We start from the raw sequence: 21,858 nt of genomic DNA, 5'->3' as shown, positions 1-21,858 counted from the left end.
TATGGTCAACAGAATTATCGGAACCAAAAGTGATAGAAAGTTCAAACATGGCTCAGAACGGCGTATAACGTCATAATATCACGTATTGGGCACATTTTGTTTTTTATCTCTAACATGCTCCAATGTGACATTTGGCCCCTGAATATCGCAAATATGGCCAACAGAATTATCGGAACCAAAAGTGATAGAAAGTTCAAACATGGCTCAGAAGGGCGTATAACGTCATAATATCACGGTTTGGGCGCATTTTGTTTTTTGTCTCCAACATGCTCCAAGATGTCATTTTTCCCCTGAATATCACAAATATGGTCACCAGAATTATTGGAACCAAAAGTGATAGAAAATTCAAACATGGCTCAGAACGGCGTATAACGTCATAATATCACGTTTTGGGCACATTTGGATTTTTATCTCCAACATGCTCCAAGATGTCATTTGGCCCCTGAATATCACAAATATGGCCAACAGAATTATCGGAACCAAAAGTGATAGAAAGTTCAAACATGGCTCAGAACGGCGTATAACGTCATAATATCACGTTTTGGGCACATTTTGTTTTTTATCTCCAACATGCTCCAAGATGTCATTTGGCCCCTGAATATCACATATATGGTCAACAGAATTATCGGAACCAAAAGTGATAGAAAGTTCAAACATGGCTCAGAACGGCGTATAACGTCATAATATCACGTTTTGGGCACATTTTGTTTTTTATCTCCAACACGCTCCAAGATGTCATTTGGCGCCTGAATATCACAAATATGGTCAACAGAATAATCGGAACCAAAAGTGATAGAAAGTTCAAACATGGCTCAGAACGGCGTATAACGTCATAATATCACGTTTTGGGCACATTTTGTTTTTTATCTCCAACATGCTCCAAGATGTCATTTGGCCCCTGAATATCACATATATGGTCAACAGAATTATCGGAACCAAAAGTGATAGAAAGTTCAAACATGGCTCAGAACGGCGTATAACGTCATAATATCACGTTTTGGGCACATTTTGTTTTTTATCTCCAACACGCTTCAAGATGTCATTTGGCGCCTGAATATCTCAAATATGGTCAACAGAATTATCGGAACCAAAAGTGATAGAAAGTTCAAACATGGCTCAGAACGGCGTATAACGTCATAATATCACGTATTGGGCACATTTTGTTTTTTATCTCTAACATGCTCCAATGTGACATTTGGCCCCTGAATATCGCAAATATGGCCAACAGAATTATCGGAACCAAAAGTGATAGAAAGTTCAAACATGGCTCAGAAGGGCGTATAACGTCATAATATCACGGTTTGGGCGCATTTTGTTTTTTGTCTCCAACATGCTCCAAGATGTCATTTTTCCCCTGAATATCACAAATATGGTCACCAGAATTATTGGAACCAAAAGTGATAGAAAATTCAAACATGGCTCAGAACGGCGTATAACGTCATAATATCACGTTTTGGGCACATTTGGATTTTTATCTCCAACATGCTCCAAGATGTCATTTGGCCCCTGAATATCACAAATATGGCCAACAGAATTATCGGAACCAAAAGTGATAGAAAGTTCAAACATGGCTCAGAACGGCGTATAACGTCATAATATCACGTTTTGGGCACATTTTGTTTTTTATCTCCAACATGCTCCAAGATGTCATTTGGCCCCTGAATATCACATATATGGTCAACAGAATTATCGGAACCAAAAGTGATAGAAAGTTCAAACATGGCTCAGAACGGCGTATAACGTCATAATATCACGTTTTGGGCACATTTTGTTTTTTATCTCCAACACGCTCCAAGATGTCATTTGGCGCCTGAATATCACAAATATGGTCAACAGAATAATCGGAACCAAAAGTGATAGAAAGTTCAAACATGGCTCAGAATGGCGTATAACGTCATAATATCACGTATTGGGCACATTTTGTTTTTTATCTCTAACATGCTCCAATGTGACATTTGGCCCCTGAATATCGCAAATATGGCCAACAGAATTATCGGAACCAAAAGTGATAGAAAGTTCAAACATGGCTCAGAAGGGCGTATAACGTCATAATATCACGGTTTGGGCGCATTTTGTTTTTTGTCTCCAACATGCTCCAAGATGTCATTTGGCGCCTGAATATCACAAATATGGTCAACAGAATTATCGGAACCAAAAGTGATAGAAAGTTCAAACATGGCTCAGAACGGCGTATAACGTCATAATATCACGGTTTGGGCGCATTTTGTTTTTTGTCTCCAACATGCTCCAAGATGTCATTTGGCGCCTGAATATCACAAATATGGTCAACAGAATTATCGGAACCAAAAGTGATAGAAAGTTCAAACATGGCTCAGAACGGCGTATAACGTCATAATATCACGTTTTGGGCACATTTGGATTTTTATCTCCAACATGCTCCAAGATGTCATTTTTCCCCTGAATATCACAAATATGGTCACCAGAATTATCGGAACCAAAAGTGATAGAAAATTCAAACATGGCTCAGAACGGCGTATAACGTCATAATATCACGTTTTGGGCACATTTTGTTTTTTATCTCCAACATGCTCCAAGATGTCATTTGGCCCCTGAATATCACATATATGGTCAACAGAATTATCGGAACCAAAAGTGATAGAAAGTTCAAACATGGCTCAGAACGGCGTATAACGTCATAATATCACGTTTTGGGCACATTTTGTTTTTTATCTCCAACATGCTCCAAGATGTCATTTGGCCCCTGAATATCACAAATATGGTCAACAGAATTATCGGAACCAAAAGTGATAGAAAGTTCAAACATGGCTCAGAACGGCGTATAACGTCATAATATCACGTTTTGGGCACATTTGGATTTTTATCTCCAACATGCTCCAAGATGTCATTTGGCCCCTGAATATCACAAAAATGGGCAACAGAATTATCGGAACCAAAAGTGATAGAAAGTTCAAACATGGCTCAGAACGGCGTATAACGTCATAATATCACGTTTTGGGCACATTTGGATTTTTATCTCCAACATGCTCCAAGATGTCATTTGGTCCCTGAATATCATAAATATGGCCAACAGAATTATCGGAACCAAAAGTGATAGAAAGTTCAAACATGGCTCAGAACGGCGTATAACGTCATAATATCACGTTTTGGGCACATTTTGTTTTTTATCTCCAACATGCTCCAAGATGTCATTTGGCCCCTGAATATCACATATATGGTCAACAGAATTATCGGAACCAAAAGTGATAGAAAGTTCAAACATGGCTCAGAACGGCGTATAACGTCATAATATCACGTTTTGGGCACATTTGGATTTTTATCTCCAACATGCTCCGAGATGTCATTTGGCCCCTGAATATCACAAATATGGCCAACAGATTATCAGAACCAAAAGTGATAGAAAGTTCAAACATGGCTCAGAACGGCGTATAACGTCATAATATCACGTTTTGGGCACATTTTGTTTTTTATCTCCAACATGCTCCACGATGTCATTTGGCCCCTGAATATCACAAATATGGTCAACAGAATTATCGGAACCAAAAGTGATAGAAAGTTCAAACATGGCTCAGAACGGCGTATAACGTCATAATATCACGTTTTGGGCACATTTGGATTTTTATCTCCAACATGCTCCAAGATGTCATTTTTCCCCTGAATATCACAAATATGGTCACCAGAATTATTGGAACCAAAAGTGATAGAAAATTCAAACATGGCTCAGAACGGCGTATAACGTCATAATATCACGTTTTGGGCACATTTGGATTTTTATCTCCAACATGCTCCAAGATGTCATTTGGCCCCTGAATATCACAAATATGGCCAACAGTATTATCGGAACCAAAAGTGATAGAAAGTTCAAACATGGCTCAGAACGGCGTATAACGTCATAATATCACGTTTTGGGCACATTTTGTTTTTTATCTCCAACATGCTCCAAGATGTCATTTGGCCCCTGAATATCACATATATGGTCAACAGAATTATCGGAACCAAAAGTGATAGAAAGTTCAAACATGGCTCAGAACGGCGTATAACGTCATAATATCACGTTTTGGGCACATTTTGTTTTTTATCTCCAACACGCTTCAAGATGTCATTTGGCGCCTGAATATCTCAAATATGGTCAACAGAATTATCGGAACCAAAAGTGATAGAAAGTTCAAACATGGCTCAGAACGGCGTATAACGTCATAATATCACGTATTGGGCACATTTTGTTTTTTATCTCTAACATGCTCCAATGTGACATTTGGCCCCTGAATATCGCAAATATGGCCAACAGAATTATCGGAACCAAAAGTGATAGAAAGTTCAAACATGGCTCAGAAGGGCGTATAACGTCATAATATCACGGTTTGGGCGCATTTTGTTTTTTGTCTCCAACATGCTCCAAGATGTCATTTTTCCCCTGAATATCACAAATATGGTCACCAGAATTATTGGAACCAAAAGTGATAGAAAATTCAAACATGGCTCAGAACGGCGTATAACGTCATAATATCACGTTTTGGGCACATTTGGATTTTTATCTCCAACATGCTCCAAGATGTCATTTGGCCCCTGAATATCACAAATATGGCCAACAGAATTATCGGAACCAAAAGTGATAGAAAGTTCAAACATGGCTCAGAACGGCGTATAACGTCATAATATCACGTTTTGGGCACATTTTGTTTTTTATCTCCAACATGCTCCAAGATGTCATTTGGCCCCTGAATATCACATATATGGTCAACAGAATTATCGGAACCAAAAGTGATAGAAAGTTCAAACATGGCTCAGAACGGCGTATAACGTCATAATATCACGTTTTGGGCACATTTTGTTTTTTATCTCCAACACGCTCCAAGATGTCATTTGGCGCCTGAATATCACAAATATGGTCAACAGAATAATCGGAACCAAAAGTGATAGAAAGTTCAAACATGGCTCAGAACGGCGTATAACGTCATAATATCACGTATTGGGCACATTTTGTTTTTTATCTCTAACATGCTCCAATGTGACATTTGGCCCCTGAATATCGCAAATATGGCCAACAGAATTATCGGAACCAAAAGTGATAGAAAGTTCAAACATGGCTCAGAAGGGCGTATAACGTCATAATATCACGGTTTGGGCGCATTTTGTTTTTTGTCTCCAACATGCTCCAAGATGTCATTTGGCGCCTGAATATCACAAATATGGTCAACAGAATTATCGGAACCAAAAGTGATAGAAAGTTCAAACATGGCTCAGAACGGCGTATAACGTCATAATATCACGGTTTGGGCGCATTTTGTTTTTTGTCTCCAACATGCTCCAAGATGTCATTTGGCGCCTGAATATCACAAATATGGTCAACAGAATTATCGGAACCAAAAGTGATAGAAAGTTCAAACATGGCTCAGAACGGCGTATAACGTCATAATATCACGTTTTGGGCACATTTGGATTTTTATCTCCAACATGCTCCAAGATGTCATTTTTCCCCTGAATATCACAAATATGGTCACCAGAATTATCGGAACCAAAAGTGATAGAAAATTCAAACATGGCTCAGAACGGCGTATAACGTCATAATATCACGTTTTGGGCACATTTTGTTTTTTATCTCCAACATGCTCCAAGATGTCATTTGGCCCCTGAATATCACATATATGGTCAACAGAATTATCGGAACCAAAAGTGATAGAAAGTTCAAACATGGCTCAGAACGGCGTATAACGTCATAATATCACGTTTTGGGCACATTTTGTTTTTTATCTCCAACATGCTCCAAGATGTCATTTGGCCCCTGAATATCACAAATATGGTCAACAGAATTATCGGAACCAAAAGTGATAGAAAGTTCAAACATGGCTCAGAACGGCGTATAACGTCATAATATCACGTTTTGGGCACATTTGGATTTTTATCTCCAACATGCTCCAAGATGTCATTTGGCCCCTGAATATCACAAAAATGGGCAACAGAATTATCGGAACCAAAAGTGATAGAAAGTTCAAACATGGCTCAGAACGGCGTATAACGTCATAATATCACGTTTTGGGCACATTTGGATTTTTATCTCCAACATGCTCCAAGATGTCATTTGGCCCCTGAATATCACAAAAATGGGCAACAGAATTATCGGAACCAAAAGTGATAGAAAGTTCAAACATGGCTCAGAACGGCGTATAACGTCATAATATCACGTTTTGGGCACATTTGGATTTTTATCTCCAACATGCTCCAAGATGTCATTTGGTCCCTGAATATCACAAATATGGCCAACAGATTATCAGAACCAAAAGTGATAGAAAGTTCAAACATGGCTCAGAACGGCGTATAACGTCATAATATCACGTTTTGGGCACATTTTGTTTTTTATCTCCAACATGCTCCACGATGTCATTTGGCCCCTGAATATCACAAATATGGTCAACAGAATTATCGGAACCAAAAGTGATAGAAAGTTCAAACATGGCTCAGAACGGCGTATAACGTCATAATATCACGTTTTGGGCACATTTGGATTTTTATCTCCAACATGCTCCAAGATGTCATTTTTCCCCTGAATATCACAAATATGGTCACCAGAATTATTGGAACCAAAAGTGATAGAAAATTCAAACATGGCTCAGAACGGCGTATAACGTCATAATATCACGTTTTGGGCACATTTGGATTTTTATCTCCAACATGCTCCAAGATGTCATTTGGCCCCTGAATATCACAAATATGGCCAACAGTATTATCGGAACCAAAAGTGATAGAAAGTTCAAACATGGCTCAGAACGGCGTATAACGTCATAATATCACGTTTTGGGCACATTTTGTTTTTTATCTCCAACATGCTCCAAGATGTCATTTGGCCCCTGAATATCACATATATGGTCAACAGAATTATCGGAACCAAAAGTGATAGAAAGTTCAAACATGGCTCAGAACGGCGTATAACGTCATAATATCACGTTTTGGGCACATTTTGTTTTTTATCTCCAACACGCTTCAAGATGTCATTTGGCGCCTGAATATCTCAAATATGGTCAACAGAATTATCGGAACCAAAAGTGATAGAAAGTTCAAACATGGCTCAGAACGGCGTATAACGTCATAATATCACGTATTGGGCACATTTTGTTTTTTATCTCTAACATGCTCCAATGTGACATTTGGCCCCTGAATATCGCAAATATGGCCAACAGAATTATCGGAACCAAAAGTGATAGAAAGTTCAAACATGGCTCAGAAGGGCGTATAACGTCATAATATCACGGTTTGGGCGCATTTTGTTTTTTGTCTCCAACATGCTCCAAGATGTCATTTTTCCCCTGAATATCACAAATATGGTCACCAGAATTATTGGAACCAAAAGTGATAGAAAATTCAAACATGGCTCAGAACGGCGTATAACGTCATAATATCACGTTTTGGGCACATTTGGATTTTTATCTCCAACATGCTCCAAGATGTCATTTGGCCCCTGAATATCACAAATATGGCCAACAGAATTATCGGAACCAAAAGTGATAGAAAGTTCAAACATGGCTCAGAACGGCGTATAACGTCATAATATCACGTTTTGGGCACATTTTGTTTTTTATCTCCAACATGCTCCAAGATGTCATTTGGCCCCTGAATATCACATATATGGTCAACAGAATTATCGGAACCAAAAGTGATAGAAAGTTCAAACATGGCTCAGAACGGCGTATAACGTCATAATATCACGTTTTGGGCACATTTTGTTTTTTATCTCCAACACGCTCCAAGATGTCATTTGGCGCCTGAATATCACAAATATGGTCAACAGAATAATCGGAACCAAAAGTGATAGAAAGTTCAAACATGGCTCAGAACGGCGTATAACGTCATAATATCACGTATTGGGCACATTTTGTTTTTTATCTCTAACATGCTCCAATGTGACATTTGGCCCCTGAATATCGCAAATATGGCCAACAGAATTATCGGAACCAAAAGTGATAGAAAGTTCAAACATGGCTCAGAAGGGCGTATAACGTCATAATATCACGGTTTGGGCGCATTTTGTTTTTTGTCTCCAACATGCTCCAAGATGTCATTTGGCGCCTGAATATCACAAATATGGTCAACAGAATTATCGGAACCAAAAGTGATAGAAAGTTCAAACATGGCTCAGAACGGCGTATAACGTCATAATATCACGGTTTGGGCGCATTTTGTTTTTTGTCTCCAACATGCTCCAAGATGTCATTTGGCGCCTGAATATCACAAATATGGTCAACAGAATTATCGGAACCAAAAGTGATAGAAAGTTCAAACATGGCTCAGAACGGCGTATAACGTCATAATATCACGTTTTGGGCACATTTGGATTTTTATCTCCAACATGCTCCAAGATGTCATTTTTCCCCTGAATATCACAAATATGGTCACCAGAATTATCGGAACCAAAAGTGATAGAAAATTCAAACATGGCTCAGAACGGCGTATAACGTCATAATATCACGTTTTGGGCACATTTTGTTTTTTATCTCCAACATGCTCCAAGATGTCATTTGGCCCCTGAATATCACATATATGGTCAACAGAATTATCGGAACCAAAAGTGATAGAAAGTTCAAACATGGCTCAGAACGGCGTATAACGTCATAATATCACGTTTTGGGCACATTTTGTTTTTTATCTCCAACATGCTCCAAGATGTCATTTGGCCCCTGAATATCACAAATATGGTCAACAGAATTATCGGAACCAAAAGTGATAGAAAGTTCAAACATGGCTCAGAACGGCGTATAACGTCATAATATCACGTTTTGGGCACATTTGGATTTTTATCTCCAACATGCTCCAAGATGTCATTTGGCCCCTGAATATCACAAAAATGGGCAACAGAATTATCGGAACCAAAAGTGATAGAAAGTTCAAACATGGCTCAGAACGGCGTATAACGTCATAATATCACGTTTTGGGCACATTTGGATTTTTATCTCCAACATGCTCCAAGATGTCATTTGGCCCCTGAATATCACAAAAATGGGCAACAGAATTATCGGAACCAAAAGTGATAGAAAGTTCAAACATGGCTCAGAACGGCGTATAACGTCATAATATCACGTTTTGGGCACATTTGGATTTTTATCTCCAACATGCTCCAAGATGTCATTTGGTCCCTGAATATCATAAATATGGCCAACAGAATTATCGGAACCAAAAGTGATAGAAAGTTCAAACATGGCTCAGAACGGCGTATAACGTCATAATATCACGTTTTGGGCACATTTTGTTTTTTATCTCCAACATGCTCCAAGATGTCATTTGGCCCCTGAATATCACAAATATGGCCAACAGATTATCAGAACCAAAAGTGATAGAAAGTTCAAACATGGCTCAGAACGGCGTATAACGTCATAATATCACGTTTTGGGCACATTTGGATTTTTATCTCCAACATGCTCCAAGATGTCATTTGGCGCCTGAATATCACAAGTATGGTCAACATTATCGGAACCAAAAGTGATAGAAAGTTCAAACATGGCTCAGAACGGCGTATAACGTCATAATATCACGTATTGGGCACATTTTGTTTTTTATCTCTAACATGCTCCAATGTGACATTTGGCCCCTGAATATCGCAAATATGGCCAACAGAATTATCGGAACCAAAAGTGATAGAAAGTTCAAACATGTCTCAGAACGGCGTATAACGACATAATATCACGTTTTGGACGCATTTTGTTTTTTATCACCAACATGCTCCAAGATGTCATTTCTCCCCTTAATATCACAAATATGGTCACCAGAATTATCGGAACCAAAAGTGATAGAAAATTCAAACATGGCTCAGAACGGCGTATAACGTCATAATATCACGTTTTGGGTACATTTTGTTTTTTATCTCCAACATGCTCCAAGATGTCATTTGGCGCCTGAATATCACAAATATGGTCAACAGAATTATCGGAACCAAAAGTGATAGAAAGTTCAAACATGGCTCAGAACGGCGTATAACGTCATAATATCAAGTTTTGGGCGCATTTTGTTTTTTATCTAAAACATGCTCCAATATGTCATTTGGCTCCTGAATATCACATATATGGTCAACAGAATTACCGGAACCAAAAGTGATAGAAAGTTCAAACATGGCTCAGAACGGCGTATAACGTCATAATATCACGTTTTGGGCACATTTGGATTTTTATCTCCAACATGCTCCAAGATGTCATTTGGCCCCTGAATATCACAAATATGGCCAACAGAATTATCGGAACCAAAAGTGATAGAAAGTTCAAACATGGCTCAGAACGGCGTATAACGTCATAATATCACGTTTTGGGCACATTTGGATTTTTATCTCCAACATGCTCCAAGATGTCATTTGGTCCCTGAATATCATAAATATGGCCAACAGAATTATCGGAACCAAAAGTGATAGAAAGTTCAAACATGGCTCAGAACGGCGTATAACGTCATAATATCACGTTTTGGGCACATTTTGTTTTTTAGCTCCAACATGCTCCAAGATGTCATTTGGCCCCTGAATATCACATATATGGTCAACAGAATTATCGGAACCAAAAGTGATAGAAAGTTCAAACATGGCTCAGAACGGCGTATAACGTCATAATATCACGTTTTGGGCACATTTGGATTTTTATCTCCAACATGCTCCAAGATGTCATTTGGTCCCTGAATATCATAAATATGGCCAACAGAATTATCGGAACCAAAAGTGATAGAAAGTTCAAACATGGCTCAGAACGGCGTATAACGTCATAATATCACGTTTTGGGCACATTTTGTTTTTTATCTCCAACATGCTCCAAGATGTCATTTGGCCCCTGAATATCACATATATGGTCAACAGAATTATCGGAACCAAAAGTGATAGAAAGTTCAAACATGGCTCAGAACGGCGTATAACGTCATAATATCACGTTTTGGGCACATTTGGATTTTTATCTCCAACATGCTCCAAGATGTCATTTGGCCCCTGAATATCACAAATATGGCCAACAGATTATCAGAACCAAAAGTGATAGAAAGTTCAAACATGGCTCAGAACGGCGTATAACGTCATAATATCACGTTTTGGGCACATTTTGTTTTTTATCTCCAACATGCTCCAAGATGTCATTTGGCGCCTGAATATCACAAATATGGTCAACATTATCGGAACCAAAAGTGATAGAAAGTTCAAACATGGCTCAGAACGGCGTATAACGTCATAATATCACGTATTGGGCACATTTTGTTTTTTATCTCTAACATGCTCCAATGTGACATTTGGCCCCTGAATATCGCAAATATGGCCAACAGAATTATCGGAACCAAAAGTGATAGAAAGTTCAAACATGTCTCAGAACGGCGTATAACGTCATAATATCACGTTTTGGGCACATTTGGATTTTTATCTCCAACATGCTCCAAGATGTCATTTGGCCCCTGAATATCACAAATATGGCCAACAGATTATCAGAACCAAAAGTGATAGAAAGTTCAAACATGGCTCAGAACGGCGTATAACGTCATAATACCACGTTTTGGGCACATTTTGTTTTTTATCTCCAACATGCTCCAAGATGTCATTTGGCCCCTGAATATCACAAATATGGTCAACAGAATTATCGGAACCAAAAGTGATAGAAAGTTCAAACATGGCTCAGAACGGCGTATAACGTCATAATATCACGTTTTGGGCACATTTGGATTATTATCTCCAACACGCTCCAAGATGTCATTTGGCCCCTGAATATCACAAATATGGCCAACAGATTATCAGAACCAAAAGTGATAGAAAGTTCAAACATGGCTCAGAACGGCGTATAACGTCATAATATCACGTTTTGGGCACATTTTGTTTTTTATCTCCAACATGCTCCAAGATGTCATTTGGCGCCTGAATATCACAAATATGGTCAACATTATCGGAACCAAAAGTGATAGAAAGTTCAAACATGGCTCACAACGGCGTATAACGTCATAATATCACGTATTGGGCACATTTTGTTTTTTATCTCTAACATGCTCCAATGTGACATTTGGCCCCTGAATATCGCAAATATGGCCAACAGAATTATCGGAACCAAAAGTGATAGAAAGTTCAAACATGTCTCAGAACGGCGTGTAACGACATAATATCACGTTTTGGACGCATTTTGTTTTTTATCACCAACATGCTCCAAGATGTCATTTCTCCCCTGAATATCACAAATATGGTCACCAGAATTATCGGAACCAAAAGTGATAGAAAATTCAAACATGGCTCAGAACGGCGTATAACGTCATAATATCACGTTTTGGGCACATTTTGTTTTTTATCTCCAACATGCTCCAAGATGTCATTTGGCGCCTGAATATCACAAATATGGTCAACAGAATTATCGGAACCAAAAGTGATAGAAAGTTCAAACATGGCTCAGAACGGCGTATAACGTCATAATATCACGTTTTGGGCGCATTTTGTTTTTTATCTAAAACATGCTCCAATATGTCATTCGGCTCCTGAATATCACATATATGGTCAACAGAATTACCGGAACCAAAAGTGATAGAAAGTTCAAACATGGCTCAGAACGGCGTATAACGTCATAATATCACGTTTTGGGCACATTTGGATTTTTATCTCCAACATGCTCCAAGATGTCATTTTTCCCCTGAATATCACAAATATGGTCACCAGAATTATCGGAACCAAAAGTGATAGAAAATTCAAACATGGCTCAGAACGGCGTATAACGTCATAATATCACGTTTTGGGCACATTTGGATTTTGATCTCCAACATGCTCCAAGATGTCATTTGGCCCCTGAAAATCACAAATATGGTCACCAAAAGCGATAGAAAATTCAAACATGGCTCAGAACGGCGTATAACGTCATAATATCACGTTTTGGGCACATTTTGTTTTTTATCTCCAACACGCTCCAAGATGTCATTTGGCGCCTGAATATCACAAATATGGTCAACAGAATTATCGGAACCAAAAGTGATAGAAAGTTCAAACATGGCTCAGAACGGCGTATAACGTCATAATATCACGTTGTGGGCACATTTTGTTTTTTATCTCCAACACGCTCCAAGATGTCATTTTTCGCCTGAATATCACAAATATGGTCAACAGAATAATCGGAACCAAAAGTGATAGAAAGTTCAAACATGACTCAGAACGGCGTATAACGTCATAATATCACGTTTTGGGCACATTTTGTTTTTTATCTCCAACACGCTTCAAGATGTCATTTGGCGCCTGAATATCTCAAATATGGTCAACAGAATTATCGGAACCAAAAGTGATAGAAAGTTCAAACATGGCTCAGAACGGCGTATAACGTCATAATATCACGTTTTGGGCACATTTTGTTTTTTATCTAAAACATGCTCCAATATGTCATTTGGCCCCTGAATATCACATATATGGTCAACAGAATTACCGGAACCAAAAGTGATAGAAAGTTCAAACATGGCTCAGAACGGCGTATAACGTCATAATATCACGTTTTGGGCACATTTTGTTTTTTATCTCCAACATGCTACAATGTGACATTTGGCCTCTGAATATCGCAAATATGGCCAACAGAATTATCGGAACCAAAAGTGATAGAAAGTTCAAACATGGCTCAGAACGGCGTATAACGTCATAATATCACGTATTGGGTACATTTTGTTTTTTATCTCCAACATGCTCCAATGTGACATTTGGCCCCTGAATATCGCAAATATGGCCAACAGAATTATCGGAACCAAAAGTGATAGAAAGTTCAAACATGGCTCAGAACGGCGCATTCGTCATAATATCACGTTTTGGGCACATTTGGATTTTTATCTCCAACATGCTCCAAGATGTCATTTGGCCCCTGAATATCACAAATATGGCCAACAGAATTATCGGAACCAAAAGTGATAGAAAGTTCAAACATGGCTCAGAACGGCGTATAACGTCATAATATCACGTTTTGGGACATTTTGTTTTTTATCTCCAACACGCTCCAAGATGTCATTTGGCGCCTGAATATCACAAATATGGTCAACAGAATTATCGGAACCAAAAGTGATAGAAAGTTCAAACATGGCTCAGAACGGCGTATAACGTCATAATATCACGTTTTGGGCACATTTTGTTTTTTATCTCCAACATGCTCCAAGATGTCATTTGGCGCCTGAATATCACAAATATGGTCAACAGAATTACCGAAACCAAAAGTGATAGAAAGTTCAAACATGGCTCAGAACGGCGTATAACGTCATAATATCACGTTTTGGGCACATTTGGATTTTTATCTCCAACATGCTCCAAGATGTCAGTTGGCCCCTGAATATCACAAATATGGCCAACAGAATTATCGGAACCAAAAGTGATAGAAAGTTCAAACATGGCTCAGAACGGCGTATAACGTCATAATATCACGTTTTGGGCACATTTTGTTTTTTATCTCCAACATGCTCCAAGATGTCATTTGGCCCCTGAATATCACATATATGGTCAACAGAATTATCGGAACCAAAAGTGATAGAAAGTTCAAACATGGCTCAGAACGGCGTATAACGTCATAATATCACGTTTTGGGCACATTTTGTTTTTTATCTCCAACATGCTCCAAAATGTCATTTGGCGCCTGAATATCACAAATATGGTCAACATTATCGGAACCAAAAGTGATAGAAAGTTCAAACATGGCTCAGAACGGCGTATAACGTCATAATATCACGTATTGGGCACATTTTGTTTTTTATCTCTAACATGCTCCAATGTGACATTTGGCCCCTGAATATCGCAAATATGGCCAACAGAATTATCGGAACCAAAAGTGATAGAAAGTTCAAACATGTCTCAGAACGGCGTATAACGACATAATATCACGTTTTGGACACATTTTGTTTTTTATCACCAACATACTCCAAGATGTCATTTCTCCCCTGAATATCACAAATATGGTCACCAGAATTATCGGAACCAAAAGTGATAGAAAATTCAAACATGGCTCAGAACGGCGTATAACGTCATAATATCACGTTTTGGGCACATTTTGCTTTTTATCTCCAACATGCTCCAAGATGTCATTTGGCGCCTGAATATCACAAATATGGTCAACAGAATTATCGGAACCAAAAGTGATAGAAAGTTCAAACATGGCTCAGAACGGCGTATAACGTCATAATATCACGTTTTGGGCACATTTTGTTTTTTATCTCCAACACGCTCCAAGATGTCATTTGGCGCCTGAAATCACAAATATGGTCAACAGAATAATCGGAACCAAAAGTGATAGAAAGTTCAAACATGGCTCAGAACGGCGTATAACGTCATAATATCACGTTTTGGGCACATTTTGTTTTTTATCTCCAACATGCTCCAAGATGTCATTTGGCGTCTGAATATCACAAATATGGTCAACATTATCGGAACCAAAAGTGATAGAAAGTTCAAACATGGCTCAGAACGGCGTATAACGTCATAATATCACGTATTGGGCACATTTTGTTTTTTATCTCTAACATGCTCCAATGTGACATTTGGCCCCTGAATATCGCAAATATGGCCAACAGAATTATCGGAACCAAAAGTGATAGAAAGTTCAAACATGGCTCAGAACGGCGTATAACGTCATAATATCACGGTTTGGGCGCATTTTGTTTTTTATCTAAAACATGCTCCAATATGTCATTTGGCCCCTGAATATCACATATATGGTCAACAGAATTACCGGAACCAAAAGTGATAGAAAGTTCAAACATGGCTCAGAACGGCGTATAACGTCATAATATCACGTTTTGGGCACATTTTGTTTTTTATCTCCAACATGCTCCAATGTGACATTTGGCTCCTGAATATCGCAAATATGGCCAACAGAATTATCGGAACCAAAAGTGATAGAAAGTTCAAACATGGCTCAGAACGGCGTATAACGTCATAATATCACGTATTGGGTACATTTTGTTTTTTATCTCCAACATGCTCCAATGTGACATTTGGCCCCTGAATATCGCAAATATGGCCAACAGAATTATCGGAACCAAAAGTGATAGAAAGCTCAAACATGGCTCAGAACGGCGCATTCGTCATAATATCACGTTTTGGGCACATTTGGATTTTTATCTCCAACATGCTCCAAGATGTCATTTGGCGCCTGAATATCACAAATATGGTCAACAGAATTACCGAAACCAAAAGTGATAGAAAGTTCAAACATGGCTCAGAACGGCGTATAACGTCATAATATCACGTTTTGGGCACATTTTGTTTTTTTATCTCCAACATGCTCCAAGATGTCATTTGGCCCCTGAATATCACATATATGGTCAACAGAATTATCGGAACCAAAAGTGATAGAAAGTTCAAACATGGCTCAGAACGGCGTATAACGTCATAATATCACGTTTTGGGCACATTTTGTTTTTTATCTCCAACATGCTCCAAGATGTCATTTGGCCCCTGAATATCACAAATATGGCCAACAGATTATCAGAACCAAAAGTGATAGAAAGTTCAAACATGGCTCAGAACGGCGTATAACGTCATAATATCACGTTTTGGGCACATTTTGTTTTTTATCTCCAACATGCTCCAAAATGTCATTTGGCGCCTGAATATCACAAATATGGTCAACATTATCGGAACCAAAAGTGATAGAAAGTTCAAACATGGCTCAGAACGGCATATAACGACATAATATCACGTTTTGGACACATTTTGTTTTTTATCACCAACATGCTCCAAGTTGTCATTTCTCCCCTGAATATCACAAATATGGTCACCAGAATTATCGGAACCAAAAGTGATAGAAAATTCAAACATGGCTCAGAACGGCGTATAACGTCATAATATCACGTTTTGGGCACATTTTGTTTTTTATCTCCAACATGCTCCAAGATGTCATTTGGCGCCTGAATATCACAAATATGGTCAACAGAATTATCGGAACCAAAAGTGATAGAAAGTTCAAACATGGCTCAGAACGGCGTATAACGTCATAATATCACGTTTTGGGCACATTTTGTTTTTTATCTCCAACACGCTCCAAGATGTCATTTGGCGCCTGAAATCACAAATATGGTCAACAGAATAATCGGAACCAAAAGTGATAGAAAGTTCAAACATGGCTCAGAACGGCGTATAACGTCATAATATCACGTTTTGGGCACATTTTGTTTTTTATCTCCAACACGCTTCAAGATGTCATTTGGCGCCTGAATATCTCAAATATGGTCAACAGAATTATCGGAACCAAAAGTGATAGAAAGTTCAAACATGGCTCAGAACGGCGTATAACGTCATAATATCACGTTTTGGGCACATTTTGTTTTTTATCTCCAACATGCTCCAAGATGTCATTTGGCCCCTGAATATCACATATATGGTCAACAGAATTATCGGAACCAAAAGTGATAGAAAGTTCAAACATGTCTCAGAACGACGTATAACGTCATAATATCACGTTTTGGGCGCATTTTGTTTTTTATCTAAAACATGCTCCAATATGTCATTTGGTCCCTGAATATCACATATATGGTCAACAGAATTATCGGAACCAAAAGTGATAGAAAATTCAAACATGGCTCAGAACGGCGTATAACGTCATAATATCACGTTTTGGGCACATTTGGATTTTGATCTCCAACATGCTCCAAGATGTCATTTGGCCCCTGAAAATCACAAATATGGTCACCAAAAGTGATAGAAAATTCAAACATGGCTCAGAACGGCGTATAACGTCATAATATCACGTTTTGGGCACATTTTGTTTTTTATCTCCAACACGCTCCAAGATGTCATTTGGCGCCTGAATATCACAAATATGGTCAACAAAATAATCGGAACCAAAAGTGATAGAAAGTTCAAACATGGCTCAGAACGGCGTATAACGTCATAATATCACGTTTTGGGCACATTTTGTTTTTTATCTCCAACATGCTCCAAGATGTCATTTGGCGTCTGAATATCACAAATATGGTCAACATTATCGGAACCAAAAGTGATAGAAAGTTCAAACATGGCTCAGAACGGCGTATAACGTCATAATATCACGTATTGGGCACATTTTGTTTTTTATCTCTAACATGCTCCAATGTGACATTTGGCCCCTGAATATCGCAAATATGGCCAACAGAATTATCGGAACCAAAAGTGATAGAAAGTTCAAACATGGCTCAGAACGGCGTATAACGTCATAATATCACGGTTTGGGCGCATTTTGTTTTTTATCTAAACCATGCTCCAATATGTCATTTGGCCCCTGAATATCACATATATGGTCAACAGAATTACCGGAACCAAAAGTGATAGAAAGTTCAAACATGGCTCAGAACGGCGTATAACGTCATAATATCACGTTTTGGGCACATTTTGTTTTTTATCTCCAACATGCTGCAATGTGACATTTGGCCCCTGAATATCGCAAATATGGCCAACAGAATTATCGGAACCAAAAGTGATAGAAAGTTCAAACATGGCTCAGAACGGCGTATAACGTCATAATATCACGTTTTGGGCACATTTGGATTTTTATCTCCAACATGCTCCAAGATGTCATTTTTCCCCTGAATATCACAAATATGGCCAACAGAATTATCGGAACCAAAAGTGATAGAAAGTTCAAACATGGCTCAGAACGGCGTATAACGTCATAATATCACGTTTTGGGCACATTTGGATTTTTATCTCCAACATGCTCCAAGATGTCATTTGGCGCCTGAATATCTCAAATATGGTCAACAGAATTATCGGAACCAAAAGTGATAGAAAGTTCAAACATGGCTCAGAACGGCGTATAACGTCATAATATCACGTTTTGGGCACATTTTGTTTTTTATCTCCAACACGCTCCAAGATGTCATTTGGCGCCTGAATATCACAAATATGGTCAACGGAATTATCGGAACCAAAAGTGATAGAAAGTTCAAACATGGCTCAGAACGGCGTATAACGTCATAATATCACGTTTTGGGCACATTTTGTTTTTTATCTCCAACACGCTACAAGATGTCATTTGGCGCCTGAATATCACAAATATGGTCAACAGAATAATCGGAACCAAAAGTGATAGAAAGTTCAAACATGGCTCAGAACGGCGTATAACGTCATAATATCACGTTTTGGGCACATTTTGTTTTTTATCTCCAACATGCTCCAATGTGACATTTGGCTCCTGAATATCGCAAATATGGCCAACAGAATTATCGGAACCAAAAGTGATAGAAAGTTCAAACATGGCTCAGAACGGCGTATAACGTCATAATATCACGTATTGGGTACATTTTGTTTTTTATCTCCAACATGCTCCAATGTGACATTTGGCCCCTGAATATCGCAAATATGGCCAACAGAATTATCGGAACCAAAAGTGATAGAAAGTTCAAACATGGCTCAGAACGGCGCATTCGTCATAATATCACGTTTTGGGCACATTTGGATTTTTATCTCCAACATGCTCCAAGATGTCATTTGGCGCCTGAATATCACAAATATGGTCAACAGAATTACCGAAACCAAAAGTGATAGAAAGTTCAAACATGGCTCAGAACGGCGTATAACGTCATAATATCACGTTTTGGGCACATTTTGTTTTTTTATCTCCAACATGCTCCAAGATGTCATTTGGCCCCTGAATATCACATATATGGTCAACAGAATTATCGGAACCAAAAGTGATAGAAAGTTCAAACATGGCTCAGAACGGCGTATAACGTCATAATATCACGTTTTGGGCACATTTTGTTTTTTATCTCCAACATGCTCCAAGATGTCATTTGGCCCCTGAATATCACAAATATGGCCAACAGATTATCAGAACCAAAAGTGATAGAAAGTTCAAACATGGCTCAGAACGGCGTATAACGTCATAATATCACGTTTTGGGCACATTTTGTTTTTTATCTCCAACATGCTCCAAAATGTCATTTGGCGCCTGAATATCACAAATATGGTCAACATTATCGGAACCAAAAGTGATAGAAAGTTCAAACATGGCTCAGAACGGCGTATAACGACATAATATCACGTTTTGGACACATTTTGTTTTTTATCACCAACATGCTCCAAGTTATCATTTCTCCCCTGAATATCACAAATATGGTCACCAGAATTATCGGAACCAAAAGTGATAGAAAATTCAAACATGGCTCAGAACGGCGTATAACGTCATAATATCACGTTTTGGGCACATTTTGTTTTTTATCTCCAACATGCTCCAATGTGACATTTGGCTCCTGAATATCGCAAATATGGCCAACAGAATTATCGGAACCAAAAGTGATAGAAAGTTCAAACATGGCTCAGAACGGCGTATAACGTCATAATATCACGTATTGGGTACATTTTGTTTTTTATCTCCAACATGCTCCAATGTGACATTTGGCCCCTGAATATCGCAAATATGGCCAACAGAATTATCGGAACCAAAAGTGATAGAAAGTTCAAACATGGCTCAGAACGGCGCATTCGTCATAATATCACGTTTTGGGCACATTTGGATTTTTATCTCCAACATGCTCCAAGATGTCATTTGGCGCCTGAATATCACAAATATGGTCAACAGAATTACCGAAACCAAAAGTGATAGAAAGTTCAAACATGGCTCAGAACGGCGTATAACGTCATAATATCACGTTTTGGGCACATTTTGTTTTTTTATCTCCAACATGCTCCAAGATGTCATTTGGCCCCTGAATATCACATATATGGTCAACAGAATTATCGGAACCAAAAGTGATAGAAAGTTCAAACATGGCTCAGAACGGCGTATAACGTCATAATATCACGTTTTGGGCACATTTTGTTTTTTATCTCCAACATGCTCCAAGATGTCATTTGGCCCCTGAATATCACAAATATGGCCAACAGATTATCAGAACCAAAAGTGATAGAAAGTTCAAACATGGCTCAGAACGGCGTATAACGTCATAATATCACGTTTTGGGCACATTTTGTTTTTTATCTCCAACATGCTCCAAAATGTCATTTGGCGCCTGAATATCACAAATATGGTCAACATTATCGGAACCAAAAGTGATAGAAAGTTCAAACATGGCTCAGAACGGCGTATAACGACATAATATCACGTTTTGGACACATTTTGTTTTTTATCACCAACATGCTCCAAGTTATCATTTCTCCCCTGAATATCACAAATATGGTCACCAGAATTATCGGAACCAAAAGTGATAGAAAATTCAAACATGGCTCAGAACGGCGTATAACGTCATAATATCACGTTTTGGGCACATTTTGTTTTTTATCTCCAACATGCTCCAAGATGTCATTTGGCGCCTGAATATCACAAATATGGTCAACAGAATTATCGGAACCAAAAGTGATAGAAAGTTCAAACATGGCTCAGAACGGCGTATAACGTCATAATATCACGTTTTGGGCACATTTTGTTTTTTATCTCCAACACGCTCCAAGATGTCATTTGGCGCCTGAAATCACAAATATGGTCAACAGAATAATCGGAACCAAAAGTGATAGAAAGTTCAAACATGGCTCAGAACGGCGTATAACGTCATAATATCACGTTTTGGGCACATTTTGTTTTTTATCTCCAACACGCTTCAAGATGTCATTTGGCGCCTGAATATCTCAAATATGGTCAACAGAATTATCGGAACCAAAAGTGATAGAAAGTTCAAACATGGCTCAGAACGGCGTATAACGTCATAATATCACGTTTTGGGCACATTTTGTTTTTTATCTCCAACATGCTCCAAGATGTCATTTGGCCCCTGAATATCACATATATGGTCAACAGAATTATCGGAACCAAAAGTGATAGAAAGTTCAAACATGTCTCAGAACGACGTATAACGTCATAATATCACGTTTTGGGCGCATTTTGTTTTTTATCTAAAACATGCTCCAATATGTCATTTGGTCCCTGAATATCACATATATGGTCAACAGAATTATCGGAACCAAAAGTGATAGAAAAT

Source organism: Onthophagus taurus, chromosome 5 (genome assembly GCF_036711975.1).
Source record: "Onthophagus taurus isolate NC chromosome 5, IU_Otau_3.0, whole genome shotgun sequence".
Classification (NCBI taxonomy): Eukaryota; Metazoa; Arthropoda; class Insecta; order Coleoptera; family Scarabaeidae; genus Onthophagus; species Onthophagus taurus.
Note: the sequence above shows the minus strand (reverse complement) of the source record.